Below are 22,568 nucleotides of genomic sequence, written 5' to 3' on the forward strand. Positions count from 1 at the left end.
AAAATTGGAGACTTATAAACCACTCCAGACCAGTATGAGCTGACACGCCTGGCCCTCAGATTGGTAACTACAGCTTTCTGCATCAAGCACGTCCATTTTTAGTTAGAACAATCTGACATCATAAACCCATATAAGCTTGGGTTGTTGAAGTTTAATGGATTATCTCATTTGAACTCATTATTACAGAACAATCTGAAAATTAGAAACCTAGAAGCAAGTAGGAAAGTAGACAGAGCAAGCTGATTTTAAAAGATACTACGTGCATTTAAGAGTTAAAAAGGAGACTTTAAGAAACCCCTAGGTTTTGGAGAAGAAGGACTGAAGGGGAGGAGAAATAGTAGAGGAGAAAGGTGACATTGAGGCTTTGTGTACAGTGGGGCTTTTTGCCATTATATGCATAGCGTGCTGGCAGTGCTCCAGTGTGAACTATTACCTTTGCTGGTGCAGCTTCCTCCAGTTAACCATAACAACGGCTGAAAACCCAGTTGTAGACAAGGTAAACATACACATACAACAAGCTAAGTGGGCCAGTTGGCTTGTAGCTGTTCCTAAAATGTCCTATGTTCCACTGCTTTCTTGTTTATTTTAGGTTCTCCACTTGCCAACCATTTCCCTGTTTCAGCTGTTGGCTGTGTAAAAAGACACTTTCTGAATTCTCTGATTCCAGAAAGTGCATGTTTCTGAGACAAATGATTTTACCTGCAATGGGACAGGCTAAGGTCAAAATGCTAACTATTGCAGAAAACCTGAAATAATTCTGCATGTTAACTGAAGCATCTTCACATTTTCTTTTGTGCCCTCCAATCTTACACTGTTATTGTAAAATCAAGAATCATTCTGGCTAGGGTGACCATCCATCCTATGTTTGGTGGGCTGGTGCTGTATTTGGGATACCAAAAAGGCATCTCTACCTATTTTTTAAAACGGACTAATTGTCCTGTATTTGAGCCCTCCCCCACTGACCTTTTCTGCCAGCAGCTGTGCAGGCCAGGGGCTGCTACTTCCCTGGGGTTCCTGGAGAGCACCATGGACTGCTGCTTCCCCTTGGCTCGGAGAGGGCCAGTGGCTGTCACCTTCTTCCCGGCTCCCTGGGGCTTGGTGGAGCCAGGAGGAGCCGCCCCTCCTCTCCCATATCTCCCTGTCATGTATTTGGTGCACTGAGATATGGGCACCCTAATTTTGGCCCTCTGAAGTACTTCAGTTTCCACAGTGTCTTTGAATAATCAAGATGGTCCAGCATTACTGCAAATATGGTCAAAGTAGCATTTCATATACCAAGTATAAATGAAAATAGTAATTTATCCTACACAATACATACAAAATTATCATCTGTTGTCTGTACTTATAAGTTCATTGCATGACTCTAACATAGCAGTCTTGAAATTACTTTAGCTCGTATTTTGCTAAATATTGGCTTACACGCCGAATTGTACAAATAGATTTTATGGCATTATTCACAGTGCATTTAGCTGCTATTTGTATAAAAGTGGCTTGTAGCCCAAAACACAAATTTTAAGGCAAAATAAACTCTTTTATGAAGTGCTTAAAATTGTCTCAGTGTAAATTTATGTCTTGCAAAGATTTTTATCTCAAATTTGTTTAGTTAACATATTCAAGGTGTTTGTCCTTTAAACTGACAATATAGAAACAATCCGTTATCTGAAAAAAAAATTCCCACCTTGTTCTTTTTGTCAATTACAGCATCATATCCACCAACAGTTAGAATACAATCTAGTAGTAGAAGACTTATGGTAGACCTCTCTGCGCGGAATCCGCACTGCGATTCGGGGTACACCCTCTCGGCAATCTTCTGGAGTCTGCCAAGGATGACGCGAGTGAACAGTTTACCAGTGACACTTAGGAGGGAGATTCCACGATAGTTGTTGCAGTCGCTTCTGTCTCCTTTGTTCTTATACAACGTTATGATGTTAGCGTCACGCATATCCTGTGGAACCTCACCCTCTTTCCAGCACAGGCACAGTAGCTCATGTAGGGGTTCCAGGAGTGTGTCCGTGGCACATTTGATTACCTCTGGTGGTATACCATCCTGGCCAGGGGCCTTTCCTGCTGCAATGCTGTCGATGGCTGTCTTCAGTTCATCCACAGTCGGTTCTTGATCCAGTTTGTCCATTACTGGTAGGAGTGCAGCGCGCTTCTTTTCAATGACTGGAATCATCTCATCAGAGTTAGCTTCGAACCAGTCATTCGTGTTTCTAGCTCTTGTTCCAAACACTGACAAGGCCATGTTGTAAACTGTATCCCTCAGATGTTGCCATTTGGATGTTGCATCAACGCCCCCAGGGCCGCTGCGCAGATTTTCCTGGAGGGTCTCTCTGAACTTTTCAGCTTTCTCCGAGTTTGCCATCTTTCTGCCATCAATGCGGGGCCTTCCAGCAGGTTTAGAGCAGTACAGCTTCTTGGGTCTCAGCTTGAGCTTGGAGCAAACTAGCAAGTGATCTGTATCACAGTCAGCACTATGATAGCTGCGTGTCAGAAGGACATTTCTGAGGTTATTTCGCCTAGTGATGACCACATCTAGTTGATGCCACTGCTTCGAGAGTGGGTGTCTCCACGACACTCTGTGCTGTGGCTTCGTTTGGAAGAATGTGTTTGTGATGCACAGATTGTGGTATGAGCACAGTTCAAGGAGACGCTGTCCATTGTCATTCATTTTTCCCACACCGAAGTGTCCTAAGCAGGAAGACCATGAGGCCCAATCAGCTCCAACTCTTGCATTGAAGTCACCCAAGATGTACAGTTGTTCACAAGCAGGTATTTGCCCTACAGCAGCGCTAAGCACATCGTAGAACTTGTCTTTTACTTCCGGTGTGGCGTACAGGGTTGGGGCATAAGCGCTGATCAGGTGGACAGGACCAGCACAAGTTTGAAGCATGATCCGAAGAAGTCTTTCTGATCCACCCATGACTAAATCCACCATTTGTAGAAGGGTGTTTCTGACAGCAAAGCCAACACCATGCTCTCTGGGTTCTTCTTGGGCTTTACCCTGCCAGAAAAAGGTGTAGTCCTTTTCCTTTAGAGATCCCGAATCTGCGAGTCGCGTCTCTTGCAGTGCAGCGATATCAACTCGGAGCCTCTTCAGTTCCTCATTGATGACAGTGGTCTTTTGGGTGTCACTGATGGCCTGAAGACCTTCAATCAAGCTGATCAGCATGGTCCACACATTCCAGCAAGCAAGCTTGAATTGTTGATGTTTCTCATTTCTTGTTGATTTTCTTATTGGTTTGCCTGGTGCCCAAATTTCAGTCACTTGTCAGGTTCAGGAACCTTAAGCCTCACGGACCCAGCGAGGCAGGTGAACTGTGGCGGGACAGTACCCTATTGGCTGGGGGCTGCCCAGTTTGAGGCGGGCGGTGACTGTCCAGTGAGATGCGAGGATCTCTCCCACCGTCGAAGGCAACCCCTCTAAGGCAGCTGCAGGAGAAGTTCAGGGAGCAGAGAAAGCCACTCTACATAGCCTTCATCGACTTGACCAAGGCTTTTGACTTGGTCAGCAGGGATAGTCTGTTCAAACTGCTCCACAAGATAGGCTGTCCTCCACGGTTACTCAAGATGATCCAGTCGTTCCATGAAAACATGAGAGGAACCATCCAATATGACGGCGCATTATCGGATGCTTTCAGAATCAGGAGCGGTGTCAAACAAGGATGCATGCTTGCTCCGACATTGTTCAGGATCTTCTTCGCACTCCTCCTGAAGCATGCCTTTGGATCTTCAACCGAGGGCATCTTGCTGCACACAAGATCTGATGGGAAACTGTTTAACCTTGCAAGGCTGAAAGCGAAGTCTAAGGTGCGAGAAGTCCTCATCAGAGACATGCTGTTCGCAGACGATGCTGCTGTAGTGTCTCACACAGAAGACCAGCTTCAAAAACTGCTGGATCAGTTCTCCAAAGCATGCAAGGACTTTGGGCTTACCATCAGCCTAAAGAAGACGAACGTACTCGGTCAGGATGTTGCTGAATCCCCATCAATCAGCATTGACAACTATACGTTAGAGGTCGTCCACGAGTTCATTTACATCAGGTACACCATCACTGACACTCTGTCATTGGACACTGAGCTAAATAGGAGGATCAGAAAAGCAGCCACAACTCTGTCCAGACTCAGCAAGAGAGTGTGGAATAACAACAAGCTGTACACTCACACCAAAATGCAAGTCTACAGAGCCTGCATCCTCAGCACCCTCCTTTATGGCAGCGAGACTTGGACCCTGTATGCCCGCCAGGAAAAGAGGATGAACGTCTTCCACTTGCGCTGCCTCAGGCGCATTCTTGGAATATCATGGAAGGACAGAGTTACCAGCACTGCCGTCCTCGAGCAAGCCGGAATCCCAACCATGCACACCCTCCTCAGGCAGCGTCGACTCCGCTGGCTTGGCCACGTCCACAGGATGAACGATGGAATGATTCCAAAAGACATCCTGTATGGTGAGCTATCCTCTGGCAAAAGACGTCCCGGATGCCCCCAGTTGCGTTACAAAGATGTCTGCAAGAGAGACCTCAGAGAGGTAGACATCGAGCTGGACAACTGGGAAGAACTAGCAGACAACCACAGCAGATGGAGGCAGGGGTTACACAAGGGCCTTCAGAAGGGCAAGTTGAAGATCAGACAGCTAGCAGAGGAGAAGCGAGCACACAGAAAGCACAATAAGGACTTGCCAGACACCCACCACATCTGCAAGAGATGCAGCAAGGACTGTCACTCTCGTGTTGGTCTTTATAGTCACAATAGACGCTGTAAATGAAGTCCTCAATTGAAACTTTAAAGGGCGCGATCCATAGTCTATGCAGACTGAAGGATGCCTACTACTACTAGTAGAAGACTTACCTGGCACTGCTGAGCTCCTCTGTGACAGAAGTTGGCAGGAATAAGGACAAGGGGCCTGGTGGTGCGTTGGGGGAGGAGCTTAGGCCAGGAGGCTCAGGGCACAGGGGTGCTAACTGGGACCAGTTGCAATGGCAAGGATGGTGCTGTATTTGTTGCCCTCCTTCGGCTCCTCTGGGGAAAGGAGGGGTGGGGGGACCAGGGCTGTGACACCATTGGCAGGTGGCAACCGGGTAGGATGGGGTTGCACAGCCCAGCTTGGGCCACCAGTGTGGCTCCTGGATGGGGGCAGTGGGGGATGCTGCCCAGCCCTGGTCCTGGGTGGGGTTGCCCTGGAGCAGCAGGGCTGCTGGTGGATGGCTCACCCATCATCTGGCACTGTGGCTAAGGGTCAGGAAGGAGAAGGTTAGGGCAAGGGGGCCACTTACCTGAGCCACTCTGGGCAACACAGAGCACCAAACTGGGGGTGACTTTGCCATTGAGGCTGCAACTCCAGTGGTCGTAGCTCCAGTGGCTGCCACCCCCGTGGCCCCAGCTGTGGCAGAAGCCCAACTCCAATCAGGGCCCAGCCCCACACAGCAATCTGGGCCCGAGTAGCCAGATAAGATTATCTTGTTCCAACGTTTTTCCCCCTCCGCACACACACTGCACCTTACCCCCTGCCCCACTTCCAGCCCCGTCCCCTGCCTCCTCTACCCCTCCCAAAGTCTTTCCCTGAGCATCTCCATGAACCCTGCTGCTTTGCTCTGGGCTCCTTGCACTCCCCAACACTTGCTCCTGCACCTCTGAAGTCCCCAGCACCCACCCTAACTTCCGCACCCCCATACATTGCAACCCCCTGCCCTGAGCCCTTCATGCACCCCAAACCTGATTCCTGCACCTCCACATCCCCAGCACCCTGTCCCAACTTCTGCATCCCCTACACACTCCAATTCCACACCCTGAGCACCTCATATAACCCCACCCTGACTGCTGCACCCCCACATCCCCAGCCCGCTGCCCAGAGCCTCCCATATGCCATCCCATAATTTTTGGAGTATCTCTAATTGACTCACAGATTTAGCATCTTAAAGCTGAGCTATGTGTGGATAATGTGTATTTTGGTGTGTTCGCTAGCTTGAGTTGTTAGAAAGGATGATAATACAGGGATATGAAGAGCAGTGGTCATCCTCTTTTTTTATCTGCTTTCATATTAAATAAACAACATAAGCATCACCGCTTGTTAATTATCCCTTATTTTAATATATTTTCTTCCACATCAATGGACTGTTTACAATATATATTTGCATCTAGGATTTCTGTTCATTCTGGTGGCTCACATCCCCACACTAGCTTAGTATAGGGGTTGCACGTATGAAATTTTAACTGCCCCAAAAGAAAATTCAACCCATCCAAGGATGGAAAATCTTAAAGGCAACACTGCTCCCCTGTCCTGAACACTGTCAGAAGAGCCCAGCACTTATGCAAGGTTGGGCACAGCTGAGAGAGCCCCTGTGCACATTGCAGGTAGGAGTGGGAGAGAGGAGTAGGACAGCAAGTCCCTCATGAGCACGGGTGTGGCTGCTGGCAGCAGTCATGCTGGGGGAGGGGACCAGGGCCAGGCTGGCTGGAGGAAACTGGGGAGGCAGGGGCAGTTGGAGAGCTGTGGTTGGGAGAAGGGCAGAGCCTGCTGGCAGGTGGTGGTCCACATTTACAAAAAAGCACACTGTCCCCAGAATTTCCTTCATACAGACCTGTATGGACCCTGAGAATCTGGGATCCGCAGCAGTTCAACAAACTAGTAGGTTTCTCACAGGTCCCTGCCTCTGATTGCCCAGCAGATTAAACCCAAAGTGCTTCTGCAAAGCATTTCAGGTGCTACATGAAACCATTTCTTCAGAAAATGTCTGAATTTCAGCCATCTCTAGGTGTGACTAGACAGTTGCTCCAGAACACATAGCCCTTTTCATGGGCTTTGTAGGAACAGAAACATTCTTGTTTTTCACTCTAAAAGGCTTTGTGTTGTAACATTTTATATGAGGCTCTGAACAAAGAAAGGGGTCTTACTGTAACAACCAGGACATATGTGCTCTGTGCGAGGGTTCAGAGGAGGAGTTGGGGTAGGTCAGGTTATCAGGACATCTGACTCAGGCAGAAGGAGCCAGGGAGGCAATTGTAAGCAAGAAAAATGCAGCTGCATGAGCAGCTCCCTGTTCCTGTGCTTGGATTAAATAAGACTTGGGAATTTATCAGAACACCAGTGTTCCACTTATCAGGTCCCAAGCCAAAGTCCTCTGTTAAAGCTCAGTTTCTATCTACTGGATGACACGTTGAAACTACTTAGCTCTTAAGAGCCCTCTGGACCAAAGGTCAAGACCCCCTAGTTCTGATACTTCTCCAAATTGCTGTGTGCCCTCAATCCTTGAGGGAGGTGGGTGGATCCAGTCTTGGGGGAGCAGAAAGTAGAGAGGCCAGACTAGGAAACAGTAAGGAGAGAGTCATCTGTGGAGACAGGGAGAAACATGTCCCTGTGCATCTGGCATTTTTTACAGGGGACACGTTCTTCAGTATTACTTTAAAAAAAAAAAACTAAGAAAATTTCCCAGGAAAAAAGAACATTAAGGCAGAGACAAAACTAAATAAAGCTAATGCAAATCTTTTAAATAAAATGCTTTAAAGAATACCATAGTTTTTTAAAAAATTACTTTAGAAATCCTGGGAATCCAAAGCTCAGCCTCCACTTAAAAATGTGAAAGCAGAAAATATTAGAACACGTAGTTATCAGCAAAAGTCTGTAATCTCCTTCCCAGCCCTGGCCATCTGCGGCTGCATCTACACTCGCGCCCTGTCATCAGATGAGGCATGGTAATAAGGCAATTGGAAGCAGGCTAATAAGGTGCTAATGTGCATTTTCAGCACTCATTAGGATAATGGCAGCTGCGCAAATTTCAAAGTGCAGACTTCGAACTGAACGCTGACCATGTAGATGTGGGCAGCTTCAAAATAAGCACCCCATTTCGACATTCCCTTACTTCAATCTAGTTTTGTGGTCATAAGGGAATGTCAAAGTGAGGTACTTATTTCAAAGCTGCCCCATCTACATTGTCAATCTGCAATTCAAAGTCTGCTCTTTGAAATTCGTGAGGCTGCCATTAAGCTAATGAGGCACCGAATATGCACATTAGCGCCTCAGTAACCTGCTTCAAATTGCCTCATTACCATGCCACCTCCGACAGCAGGGGTGAGTATAGAAGCAGCCTCAGATGAGAATAATCAAATATTAGGCCTTGTCTACACTAGGGAACAAAGTCATTCCCAGATACACAATTCGATCATTAGTATCAGGATCGATTTTGTTCCCTGGTGTAGCTCAGGGCTCTTTGGGCTTGCACCAACATTCCTTAATCCATGAGATAGTGTGGAGTACCATGGTCAATGGCTGAGCCCAGAGAGATCAATTTTGCCGTGTCTTCGCTGACACATCAAAATCAAACTCCAGCGGCTCAACTGCGGCACTGTCAAATCTCAGTAAGTATAGACATCCCTTTAGAGAGACCCAGGCCCACTTAGAACACACACATATCAGAGAAGTAGCTGTGTTAGTCTGTATCTTCGAGAACAACAAGAAGTCCTGTGGCACCTTATAGACTAACAGATATTTTGGAGCATAAGCTTTTGTGGGCAAAGACCTGCTTCATCAGATGCAACAAGGGGTCCTGTGGCACCTTATAGAATAATAGAAATGGATGAGCATAAGCTTTCGTGGGCAAAGACCCTCTTCGTCAGACGCAGGACCTTCATCACCTGCATCTGATGAAGTGGGTCTTTGCCCACGAAAGCTTATGCTCATACATTTCTGCTAGTCTATAAGGTGCCACAGGACCCCTCGTTGCTTTTGCAGATCGGGACAAATACGGCTACCCCTCTGATACTTCATCAGATGCATGAGTCATAGAACACACAGGTTCACTTAATCCAGACTCCTAAACAAACAGTTTACTGAACTCTCTTGAGCTTATCTCCAAAAGACCACAATTCATGCAGTGCTCAGGAAGGAGACTTCTGTTTCTCATTTGCAGATGGTTTTGTTTTGCAGTTTCTTATCTTGCTACCCTGGTCTCACTGCTCTCTGCCTAAGCCCTGGAAAGGCTGTCCGGTACCAATTCTACATCTAATTTAAACTTCCTCAAACTTGAGCCCTAAATAATGACATTTGCATGGTAAGAGCGAAGATAATGTGGTGCACCAGAAGCACATTTAGACCTCAGCCCCGAAAAAAAAGTCATGTGTCAAACATAGTTTTGACTTTAATTGGACTATTTACATGCTGTCAGCTCCAGAGGATAAAGGCTTCATATCAAAGACAGACCTGTACAAACTCTGTATGCTGTAGGACATTTGCTATACTCCATGAGAAAACCTTTACAAATACAGTGGTTCTTTCAGATATAAGGAATTCACTAGTTATTGCTGTAGAATTCTCAGAGCCCTTTCGAAAAAAAGAAAACCTCTTTAACAAAAACTAAGTCAGACAAAATCCTTCAACAATAGGATTATATATCACAAAGTGGTAGGTACAACTGCAGGTCAATCACATTGCTGAGAAATGTTAGGCTGTATCTTCACTGTGCCCTTAACGTAAAACAAGATATACAATTTGTGCTACACAAATTGCATATCTTATTTCGAGTCAGTTTCAGAATAGGCTCTTTCAGGATTTGGTGCTGTATGCACAGCACCAAATTTTGAAATACTGTGCTATGTCAAGGCATCCCTTACGCCTCCCGCAATGAAGGGCAGAAGGATGCTGAAATAGTGCTCTCAGTATTACTGAAAATTTTTCAAAATACCAAGCGCATTTCCCAGACTTGGAGTTACTATTTTGGGGTACCTCAGTATCCTGAAATAGCTCTGCAGGGTAAACATAGCTTTAAGGGTAAACTTAAATGTACATCTCCAAACTCTCCAGTGTAATGTGGGGATTTGGGTTTTAAGTGGAAATTTGAAATTTTATATTTTTCAGCTTTCCAGCATTGTGTTCATGTTGGTGTATATTCTGGTTTGTTTTGTTTGTTTGTTTGTTTGTTTTTAACTGAAAAATTATTTTCTGGCATTTTTCACAAAGGTTAGGGTCATGTCTTAATTTTATGCGAATGGAATCTCCACCCCTTCTTGCCTGTTATATGTACTATTCTGGTCCTAGCCCTCTACAGAAAATATTTCAGAAAAGATTTTTCACGGTGAGTGCACAGTAATGCTTCCTGAATTTACCAACAGAGACGTTATCATTAGTGCTCAAAAAGCTATCAAGCCTCTACAAGGGGGAAAAAAACAAACTTGCCTCCTGCCTTTCAGTTCTGCCTGTGCCTACTCAAGGAATGATTCATCCTAACAGAATGCTATTTGAAGGGGAATCAAATAACTGGCTGTGGGTGGTCCCCCAGATAACCTCTTCTTTAACAACATAGATAGGACTGATAGTTGTGTTACTAAAAAAGAAAAATCATTTTTCTCTTCAAAAGACAGAGATCCACACAAAACTCCAATTGGAATAAAATGGCCTCCTACCGTTGCCTTCAGTTATATACCTATCTTACAGAGCTGGAAGGGACCTTGAGATGTCATGGAGTTCAGTCCTCTGCACTCACAGCAGGACCTGTCACCACCCCTGACAGATTTTTTTTTCATTTGTTTATTTGCCCCAAATCCCTAAATGGCCCAATCAAGGACTGAGCTCACAACCCTGAGTTTAGTAGGCCTTATGGCTAACTTCCCTCAGGGAAGAAAGCCACTAGACTTCCCTTTATCCCAGTGAGATTGGGCGTCAGGTTTGTTTGCCAAGTCCTTTAGCTACTCAGAAACTGGTCAACATTAGTTTTAGTCTCTCAGGAAAACAGACCTATCAAGCCAATTCTGTGGAAGATTCTCTCCATGGTCAAAACTTGTGCTAGATTTATTCAGTACCAGCAGGGAGAACACATGCAAAGTCTACAGTGCCACTTTACTGCAGTGCAGCTTTCTCAAGGGTGTGAAAAAACAGCCCCCCACACACACACTCTACGGCAAGTCACAGTGCTGTAGGGCACCAGTGTAAATGGGCTGCCAGTGCTGTTAGCTACTCCCTGCCTGGACACACTTTAACTTTAAAGTGCTGCCAAGAATATGCTTTAATTTCAAAAGTTTGGAAAAGCATTAGAAACTGATTTTCTCTGGACATAAGGTCAATTTTCAGGAACAGACTTTTTGATGTAATGTCACAAGTGTACTGGTTAAGGTGCATCAGAAATAATATTGTAGGCAGTGGCCACAGAAGTGGCTGCTTAAGGACACCACCCTTGTTGGCTTTTTTTTTTCTTGGTATACTATTTAAGGTTGTCAATTTTTCTGAAATTAAAGAGAAGAGGCTCATATTTTATTAAATGGAAAGATCAGTTCCTTATTTTCTGGTCTCCCACATCACTCCTGGTAGAATGTTAGCCCATCACTTCCCGGTGCTCTGAATTCTTTCATTCAGCAATGGGGTCTGTTCCAAGTTCAGAGAAACTGATATTTTGATCATTTTGTACAAAAATGAAAGTCAAATATACTTCAGTTGGTATTTAATTCATTTTCATGGACTGTCACAGTCTGCATTCTTGAAAGAGGTATTCCAAACAGGAGCTAAGAAAATATTGGGGCAAGACGCATATATCACAATTAGCACAGCTTAAAGGTTAATGAAAGTGGTAAAAATACCAGATAATACACATATTTCTGGCTACAATTTGAGTTTTAGATAAGACCAGAACCTGTTAATGGAGTTAAAGGGCACTTTAAATGAATCTAGCTTGGCATGGAGCTGAATAATTGGCGAGGACAAAAGAAATCTTTAAGGCTACGTCTACACGTGATGCCAACATAGAAATAGCTTATTTTGATGTAGCAACATCGAAATAGGCTATTTGGATGAATAACATCTACACGTCCTCCAGGGCTGGCAACGTCGATGTTCAACTTCGACGTTGCGCGGCACCACATCGAAATAGGCGCAGCGAGGGAACGTCTACACGCCAAAGTAGCACACATCGAAATAAGGGTGCCAGGCACAGCTGCAGACAGGATCACAGGGCGGACTCAACAGCAAGCCGCTCCCTTAAAGGGCCCCTCCCAGACACAGTTGCACTAAACAACACAAGATACACAGAGCCGACAACTGGTTGCAGACCCTGTGCATGCAGCATGGATCCCCAGCTGCCGCAGCAGCAGCCAGAAGCCCTGGGCTAAGGGCTGCTGCCCACGGTGACCATAGAGTCCCGCAGGGGCTGGAGAGAGAGCATCTCTCAACCCCCCAGCTGATGGCTGCCATGGAGGACCCGGCAATTTTGACGTTGCGGGACGCGGATTGTCTACACGGTCCCTACTTCGACGTTGAACGTTGAAGTAGGGCACTATTCCGATCCCCTCATGAGGTTAGGGACTTCGACGTCTCGCCGCCTAACGTCGAAGTTAACTTCGAAATAGAGCCCAACGCGTGTAGCTGCGACGGGCGCTATTTCGAAGTTAGTGCCGCTACTTCGAAGTAGCGTGCCCGTGTAGACACAGCTTAAAAGTGATCAGCTGATAGCATACGCTCAAGCCTTGGATCCTCTTCCTCAACCAGAAATTTCAAATGGTGTCCTTTAAAAATTGTGTGTGTACACCCTCATGCTTCTTCCTTATTATTGCCTGTTCTCATAGCTATAGGTCTCCCATATTCTGATCCTTGCACTCACTAGCTACGTCTACATGGGTATGCTACATCGAAATAGCTTATTTCAATGTAGCGAAATCACAATAAGCTATTTCAATGAATAGTGTCTGCACGTCCTCCAGGGCTGGTGCCATCGACATTCAACGTCAACGTTGGGCAGCACTACATTGAAGTAGGCGCTGCAGGGGAGCGTCTACACACCAAAGCGGCCCATATCGAAATAAGGGTGCCAAGAACAGCTGTCGACAGGGTCACAGGGTGGACTAGCACTTCCCGGGCAACAGCAAGCTGCTCCCTTAAAGGGCCCCTCCCAGACACACTCAGCCTGCACAGCACATGGTCTGCAGAGCCACAAGCCCGCACACCCCGTGGAAGCACCATGGACCCCCAGCAGCAGCAGCAGCAGCAGCCAAAAGCCCTGGGCTAAGGGCTGCTGCACACGGCAACCACAGAGCCCTGCAGGGGCTGGGCAGAGCGTCTCTCAACCCCTCAGCTGATGGCCACCATGGAGGACCCCACTATTTCAATGTTGCAGGACACGGATCATCTACACATGCCCTACTTCGATGTTCAACGTCGAAGTAGGGCGCTATTCCCATCTCCTGTTGGGGATAGTGACTTCAACATCTTGCCGCCTTACATCGATTTCAACTTCGAACTAGCGCTCACCATGTGTAGACGTGGCGGGCGCTATTTCGAAGTTGGCACGGCTACTTTGAAGTAGCCGGCTTGTGTAGACGCGGCTACTGTTCCAGATTCACACATGGCACTGGGAATATGCAGTGACTCAGGATCTGTGGCTACATGGGCTGCTAGTAAACTAGGTTTGATGGGGGCAGTGACCACAGCCCAGAGGTAAGTGAAAGATGTGGAGATCTGGGAGTTGGCCGGAAATGGAAGGGAACATGGGCTATAATAGCAGAGCAAAAAGGAGGGACTAGGCAGAATTGGGAGGCAAAATCAAATCAGTATCTTAGATGCCTATACAAAAATGCCAAAAATATGGGTAATAAGCAGGAAGAACTTGAAGTCTTAGTCTGGGTCTACATGTGCCCCTTCCTTTCGAAAGGGGCATGTTAACAAGCAGGTTCAAAAGATGCTAATGAGGTGATGCAATGAATATGCAGCGCCTCATTAGCATAATGGTGGTGGCGGTGATTCCAAAGTGGGGCTTTTCGAATCATGCGCCGCCTGTGGAGATGGGACCTTCCGAAAGGACCGCCCAGTTTTCAAAAGCCCTTCTTCCGATCACAGATAGGAAGAAGGGCTTTCGAAAACTGGGGGGGCATCCTTTCGGAAGGTCCCATCTCCATGGGCAGCACGCGATTCGAAAAGCCTCACTTTTGAGTCGCTGCGGCCACCATTATGCTAATGAGGCGTTGCATATTCATTGCAGTGCCTCATTAGCATCTTTCGAACCTGCTCATTAACATGCCCCTTTCGGAAGGAAGGGGCACGTGTAGACCCAGCCCTAGTAAATAAACACAACTATGTCATGGTTGGTATCACAGAGACTCGGTGGGATAATACATGTGATTGGAATATTGGCATAGAAAGGTACAGCTTACTCAGGAAGGATAGACAGGGTAAATAGAGAGGAAGTGTTTTCTTATATATTAAAAATGCACACACCTGGCCTGAGGTGGAGATCAACATAGGAGATGGAAGCATTGAAAGTCTTTGGGTTAGGTAAAAGGGGGTAAAAACAAGGATGATGTTATGCTAGGTATCTACTACAGACCATCTACCTAGGTAGAAGAGGTTGATGAGGCTTTTTCTAAGCAACTAACAAAATCATCCAAAGCACAGTTTTTGTTGTTAATGGGGGACTTTAACTATCCAGACATACATTGGGAAACTAACATAGCAAGGTACAGACTATCCAATAAGTTCTTGGACTTCTTTGAAGACATTTTTTTCATTTCAGAAGGTTGAGAAAGCTTCTGTGGGAGAAGCTGTTCTAGATTTGATTTTAATAAATAGAGAGAAACTAGTTGAGAATTTGAAAGTGGAAGGCAGCTTGGAAGAAAGTGACCATGAAATCGTAAAGTTCATGATTTTAAGGAATGGTAGGAGGCTGAACAGCCAAATAGAGACAATGAATTTCAGGAAGGCAGATTTTGGTAAACTGAGAGAGTTGGTAGGTAAGCTCCCATGGGAAGCAAAAAAAAACAACTGAAGAAAGTTAGCAATTTTATAAAAGGGACATTACTAAAGACCCCAAAAGCCAGCTATACTGCTGAGGATGAAAGATAGAAAGTATGGCAAAAGACCACCTTGGCTTAACCAGGAGATTTTGCATGATCTCAAAGTCAAAAAGGAGTCATATAACTAGTGGAAACTTGGACAAATTACAAAGGATGAATATAAGCAAACAATACAGGTATGCATGGGCAAGATTAGAAAGGCAAAGGCACAAAATAAGCTCACATAAAGGGTAACAAAAGGACCTTCTATAAATATATTAGAAGCAAGAGGAAAACCATCTATAGGGAAGCCCACTGATCAGTGAGGAGGGAGAAACAATATCAGAAAACTTGGAAATGGCAGAGATGCTTAATGGCTTCTTTGTTTCAGTCTTCGCCAAGAAGTCTGATGAAGAAATGCCTGACATAATGAATGCTAGTGGGAAGGAGGTAGGTAGATTTAGAAGATAAAATAAAAAATAAGTTAAAAATTACTTAGAAAATGTAGATATCTGCAAGTCACATGGTCCTGATGAAATGCTTCCTAGAATACTCAAGGCACTGGTAGAGGAGCTATCTGAGCCTTTAGCTATCATTTTTGAAAAGTCCCAGAAGTCTGGGGAGATTCCAGAAGACTGGAAGAGGGCAAATATAGTGCCCAGCTATAGAAAGGGAAATAAGATTAACCCAGGAAATTATAGACTAGTCGGTTTAACTTCTGTACCAGGAAAGATAATGTAGCAAGTAATTAAGGAATTCATCTGCAAACACCTGGAAGAAAACAAGGTAATAGGTAACAGCTAACATGGATTTGTAAAGAACAAATCATAGAATCATAGAACACTAGGACTGGAAGGGACCTCGAGAAGCCATCGAGTCCAGCCCCCTGCCCCAACGGCAGGACCAAGTACTATCATGCCAATCCAATCTGATAGCTTTCTTTGATGAATAACAAGTCTTGTGGGTAAGGGAGAAGCGGTGTATGTGGTATATCTATATTCTAGTAAAGCATTTGTTATGGTCTCACATGCTCTTCTTTTCAAAAAAATGGGGCAAATACTGCTTTTGTACAGCTTTTGTGGGTGGGTGCATAACTGGCTGCATAACGATTCCCAGAGACTGCATCTACATTTACATTCCTCTTTCGAAAGAGGCATGCGAATGAGGGAAAATAAAAATGCAAATGAGATGTAGATTTACATAAAGGAGACCTCATTTGCGTATCTTCCTTTGAAAGAAGAAAAGCAGCGTAGATGCGGCTTTTTCTAAAATAAACCCCATCTTTGAAAGAACCCTTCTTCCCCGATAAAAAGGGGAAAGGGTTCTTTCGAAGATGAGGTTTACTTTCGAAAGAGCCACATCTACACTGCTTTTCTTCTTTCAAAAGAAGCTCTTTCAAAAGAAGAATATGCAAATGAAGCATTTTCATTTGCATTTTCAATTTCCTTTATTTGCATGCCTCTTTCGAAAGAGGAATGCAAGTGTAGACACAGCCAGAGAATAGTTATTAATAGTTCATTATCATGCTGGAAGAGCATGACGAGTGGCGTCCCACAAGGGTTTCTTTTGGGACTGGTTCTGTTCAATATCTTCATCAACTACTTAGATATTGGCGTATAGAGTATGCTTATTAAGTTTGCAGATGATACCAAGCTGGGAGGAGTTGCATCTGCCTTGGAGAATAACGTCATAATTCAAAACAATCTGGACAAACTGAGGAAATGGTCTCATGTAAATAGGTTGAAGTTTAATGAGGGCAAATGAAACTACTCTGCCTAGGAAGGAATAATCAGTTTCACACATGTAGAATGGGAGGTGACTGTCTAACAAGGAGTACTGCAGAAAGGGATCTAGGCCCTTTAAACTGCTGCCAGAGCACTATACCATGTACTCCAGATAGTGCTCAGGGCTGGGGTGGGGGCAGGGCGTGAAGCAGTCCAGGTGGCACTGAGGACAGCCTGCCCTCAGCCCCACCACTTCTGGGTGCGCAGAGTCACTCCCACCCCCTTGCTCACAGGCCTGTGGAGGCTGTCAGCTCCCCTGTTCATAGTATATTAGTGCCTGTAAAGAGCTTGAAGACATTCTTAGGTTGCCATAAACACTTCATGTACACTACACATACATCAATATTTCTTTAGCCAAATCATGATACTCTCTTCTTACCCAGTTACAGAAAACATAGCTGACTCGTGTCCACAGGCCAGCTTCTTCGCCTCATGCTCACATTGGTGTATGCCTACTACCACGCTGCCTAACCATAGTCAGGGAAGTCTGGATAACTCTTCCACACTGCCTTAGAGTGTTCAGGGGACTTGAATACAGAATGACAGCAGCAGCCAATGAAGTACTGAAGCAATGCACTGTGGGATCTGAGATTGTCAACAGAGGTTTCTATTGAGTTTCTCCGCTTCATGAAATAAAAAACCTAGCCCTGTGTAATGGGGTGCAACGCAACATCCTGGCAACTTCTGCTGGTCACTCTGGGAGTTAGATCTTGCCCTCAGTAGGGCACCTTCTCCTGGCCAGTTTCTCACCTGTCACTGCTCTCCACTCTGGCTCAAGACCTGTATTGCTCACTGCACCACAGCATCCTCTTCGGGTACTACTGTTCTCCACTCCAATCTCTCAGCCCCTTTCAGGGGCATCAGGAGTCCTCAGTCTCACTTGCCACTGTGGCCAACTACAGCCCCAAAGTCTAGCCCTGTCCCTCAGGGGGAAGCCAGAGTCCATAAAGGCTACTCTTCAATGTGCTCAGTGTAGTGCAAGGAGAAAGGGGCTGACCCAGGCCCACCAACTATTATGCATCCCAGCCCAGGGACCCTCTGGAAGCGGCCTTGCCATGCCCTCCTTCACCCTTAACCGCCTTCTCTTCCCTGGGCTCTTTCCCCTGTAATGTTTGCAACCTCCTGGCTCTCCTGGGACCAGCCTTGTTCCCAGTGTCTGGAGGGGTGGGACAGCCTGGGAAGTCTCCCACAGGGCAGCAGCACCATTTCTGGTGCCTGAAGGTGTGGGACAGCCAGGGGGTCCCCCATGGGTCAGCAGCCCCATTCCCAGCTCTCCAAGGCATGGGTCATCCAGCAAAACCGCCTGTTCCCTGGGGCAACTGTCCCTGCAACCAGGGAACTCCCTGGTGGGGCAGCAGCCCCTTTCTGGCACCCTGTGGCATGGGGCAGCCAGACAGCTGTATTTGCTTGGCAGCTGCAGCTGGGAAACCATCCCCCCACCAACCCACCTACTAGAATGTCCCATATTTGGCCTAGGGAAATATGGTCACCCTACCTCTGGCCAGAGTAGGATAGCCACCCAACTACACACCAGGAAATTTCAAAAACCTGCTGGGTAATCTGTTTCTTTCTGTATTATTTTCTCAAAAAATGTTTGGGTAGTTGAAGTTCCCTTTCACCACCAACTCTGTGCTTTACATAATTTTGTTAGTTATGTTTAAAATGCCTTATCCACCTCTTTTCCCTGGCCAGGTTGTGGTAGACTCTTACTATGACATGACCCTTGCATTTTACCCCTTTTGTCCTTGCTCAAAGACTGTCAACAAGATTGTGGTTATTTTGAAACAGGAAAGGGTCATGAATTTGAGAAGGTGAATGTCCTGCAAGCAGATCACTCTAACCTCTATCACTGAAGGTCTGGTTGAAGTGACTCCAGTGCTCTCACCCACATCAGTATGGCCTGAGGAGACAGATTCTCGAATTGGCAAGTCTTTATCATCTTACAATTTTGTAGGTCAATGCTAGCACCTTAAAGTCCACCAAGATCAGTGGGCTGGGGACATGTACTCCTGGAACAACACTGCTTGCAAAGTAGGCTGCCCCAGTTCGCACCAGCTTTTTGATCAAGCCAGACTCATTTTGGAAGTCACCCATACATTCTTTTGGAGCATTACCATCTGCAGGATCCCAGACACGCAATATTGCTCTTAAGCACATTTAGGGTTTCTGTAAATTCCCAGTTAGCATTGCTCAAGTGCTTCAGCACATTTTCCTCCAGTTAAATTGCAAATGGCTGTGGCTGTAAAGTTCCATGCTGTTTTTGACTTCCAAGTTGAATGGTTTATTTAAAAGTTGATTATGAGCTACTGCTGAGATGCCAGTCAGAAAGGCAATATACTAGGAGGACACAAACAATATCTGTGAAAAGAAAAATGAATGGCTACTTTCTTCAATGCCATTAACTGGCTGTAAAATCTTTACTTAGATTTTCTCTACTTCATTCCTGAGCGCTCATACAATCACTATTCAGATATGCTATTTTATGACACCAGTCCACAATTTTCTTTTTTTAAATACTGCTGCTTCCACACCATAGATACAGTCTACAAACACATTTTAAAATGCTATGATAGAATAAAGTATAATTGTATTAATCAAAATTCTGGAAGGAATATGTAAGGAAAATTACTATTGTGTATATACACAGCTATAGAACTCTGATCACCCTCTCTTGCTTGAAAATAATCTTTCATAATTAATATTTTTTTTCTTGGAGTGAATGTGATACCTAATAATAGCATTCAGGTTTTGTACATGTCTCACCACTGATGTATATCTGAGCACTCTTCTGAAAGTGAATCAAACAACATATCAAGCATTTGTCTTGTGTGGTTTTTTTCTCTGTTTCCTTCTCCAGGGGAATTTGTATGTGTGTTTGTTTAATGATAAATCAATTTAAAATATATGCAGTGTGTGATGCCCACACAGATGACTGCACATGGGAATTATGCTGAAAGAGAGAAGCAACTAGAAGTGTGTGGGATTTTGGGGTGAAGCTGATCGACTCTATTCCAAAATATATCATGATGAATGATGAATTCTCATGATGTACTCACATGGGAGACCAAAAAAATAATAAAATAATAAAAAGTAATAAAAAATGATCTTTGACTCTGTCATAGCATTGATATAATCTTTAATAAAAGATGTGGTTTGAGTCGTGACTAGCTTTGTTCATATTAGCCTGGTCTACACATGCAAGTACATTCGAAATATCCGGCTCTCTTTCGAAGGAACATGAGGAAATCAAAGGAACGCAGTGCAGATTTTGAAATCCCTACCCTGATCCTGTATTAGGAAGACTGTCCCCTTTCAAAAGACCCTTTTGAAAGAAGACACGTGTCTTCACTCCATGGCCACTCTTTCAAAAGAAGAGTCCTCCATGGTGCTAACCAGCTGGAGCACAGAGATGCCCTGGCTTGCAGCAGCAGGGCTCTATGGTCTCTGCATCCAGCTGCCTTTAAAGCTGAATGGATCCAGAAAACCCGTGGCAGGAAGCTGAGAACATGCTAGCAGCACAGCCAGGAGCTGCTTTTAGCATGCCCTCACACCCATCCCCCATAATTGAAAAAAACTACAATGGCCAGCGGCCGCCTGCAGCAGAAGCCTAAATACCCCCTCCCAGAGCCCTCACAGGGCTCGCAGGAACCAAAGCAGGAAAAGAAAGGGCCCCCTCATGGACCCAGCCAGAATTGAGAGACCTCCTGGGACTAGGGAAGGAGGAGGTGGTTCTGTGCAAAATTGGGGTAAAACAACACAATGCCGCAGCCTTCTTCTGCCTTGCCCATAGCCTCTCCACCCAGGAACACTCTGAGTGCACTCTGGACCAAGTCTGCTGTAAAGTGAAGGAGTTCCAGCAGGGCTACACAAAGGCCTGGGATGAGGCTTGCTGTTCAGGGGCAGGTCTTGCAACCTGCCTCAACTACAAGGAGATATGAATCATCCTCAGTCCCTGGAACAGATCCCTGCCACCCATCACCTTCGACACATTTGTGGACCAGCTGGAGACAGAGGCCCAGGAGGAGCCGGGGCCAGGGAGCCAGAGCCAAGGAGCCATACCCACCCATGGAGTGGTCCAGCAACAAGGGGGACCTCATCATAGATGTGTCCTCCTGGTCATCCAGTCAGGCAACCCGGATCTGGACCTCACCAGCCCTTAGTGAGGGACTGTCTGGTAAATACCTGGCAGGGTGCTCACCCCAGCTTGTGGGGTGGGGGTGACACAGCTGCCAACAGGCCATGCACATGCCCAGTGGTCCCGGCCTGGACATATCCCAGCTGACAAAACTCAGCATCTGCCCCCATGGACAGCACTGTGAGCCACATGCATGGCAAGAGGTAGGCAGGGCATGACTGCACCTGGGGACTGCCCCACATGGACAGGGAACCTCTCTATGCTTGTGATACACCATGGCTGCTGTGCCTTTGGACAGGAGACATTGCCAGGGGCCATGACAGGGAACTGAAATAGCATCTTTCTCTCCATACAGCTGTGCCATATGAGAGTTGGGAGAGTCCCATGCCCCCCGTCATCCTGAACAGCCCCCCAGAGGTGGTGGAGACAGCCCAGGTATCTCCCCTCCCAGCAGCACCATGATGGGACCGCAGCCGGAGACCTAGGAGGTGGTCAGGGGATGACACCACCAGCCACTGCCAGGCTGAGGTTGCAGAGTGATGCCTCTGGATGGAGAAGGCCAACATGGCCTGCCAGAGGGTGGCCTGGGACAGGCTCATCAACAACCTGGAGGATACAACAGGCATCTTCCAGGAGCACGTGGTGAATATGGCCTGCCTTCTTGCCCCTTTGCCTCCCCCTTTGCCAAGAGCCCTGCCACCCTCTTGCCAAGCTGCCACTGCCTAAGCCCTGCCACAACCTTATCTGCCCATGCTGCTTGCCCCATCTCAGCCCCTCTGCAGACCCTGAATCCAGGGAGGGAGAAAATCCTAGGGCCAATGGGGCTTGTGGTCTTCCACCTTTGCACTTGGGTGATCCCCTCACCCCCACTCCAAGTTCAGCTCCCTCTCAGCCTCCCAGTGTACATAGTTCACCCTCCTCCCCATAGTACATATTTTTTGAGTTTGATAACAGTTGTGTATTCGTAGTTTCATAGTGGTGGTGGGGATGGTGAAGGTAGGCTGTGGGTGGAGGTGCAGCCTGTGAGCGAAACTGTTATGGAGGGCCTCCCTGATGCAGATGCCATTCCAGTGGGTCTGGTTACTGGAGGCAGAAGCTGGCTGCTCATACTTGGGGCCAGATTCAGCCACCCATCCCTGCATGAAGGCATCACCCTTGCCTTCATTGAGGCTCAGTAGTCACCCACCCCTGCAGGATTTCTTTACCACCACTGGCCCTTCAGTCACCCAAAGACTCACTCCACCTTGGTGTGGGCCTGGTTCAGCCAAGTGTTATACAGCTTCTGGGTGGGGTCGAGGTGGTCAGTATATGGCCACATTAGCCATGGATGCAGGGGGTAGACAGTGTCTGCCACCATGCAGAGTGGCATAGTGGCATCCCCCACCAGGAGCTCCTGCTAGAGGATGAAGGTCCCAACCAACATGCACTGGCAGAGGCCCCAGTTCTGGAACACACATGCGTCACGTGTCCGGCCCACCCAGCCCACTTCGACGTCCATGAACCAGCCTTTGGGATCCACCAGGGCCTGGAGCACTACCGAGTGGTAGGCATTTCTGTTAATGTAGTGGCTGGTGCTGCGCGCCAGGGCATGGATGGGGATGTGTCCCCCATGGTGGGCACCAAATCAGTTCAGGAAGCCAAGTGCAGTGAATCCCACAATGGTTACGTCCACATCCCCCAAGTAGACAACCCTGTGAAGCAGCATGGCAGTGATGGCTCCGATGACCAGCACAGGATGGAGGACATGCGCTCTTGTGAGGGTACAGTGGGGAGTTCCTGGCGTCTGCACCCTCTTCCCCTTTCCAGCCCCCAGCTCCCACACCTCCTGCCCCCTCCTGGCCCCTGGCCCCTGGCCCCCATACCTCCTGGCTCCCTGCCTCCAAGGGTCACCCTTGCCTGGGAGCTCCCTCT

This window comes from Carettochelys insculpta, chromosome 3, assembly GCF_033958435.1.
Source record: "Carettochelys insculpta isolate YL-2023 chromosome 3, ASM3395843v1, whole genome shotgun sequence".
Lineage (NCBI taxonomy): Eukaryota > Metazoa > Chordata > Testudines > Carettochelyidae > Carettochelys > Carettochelys insculpta.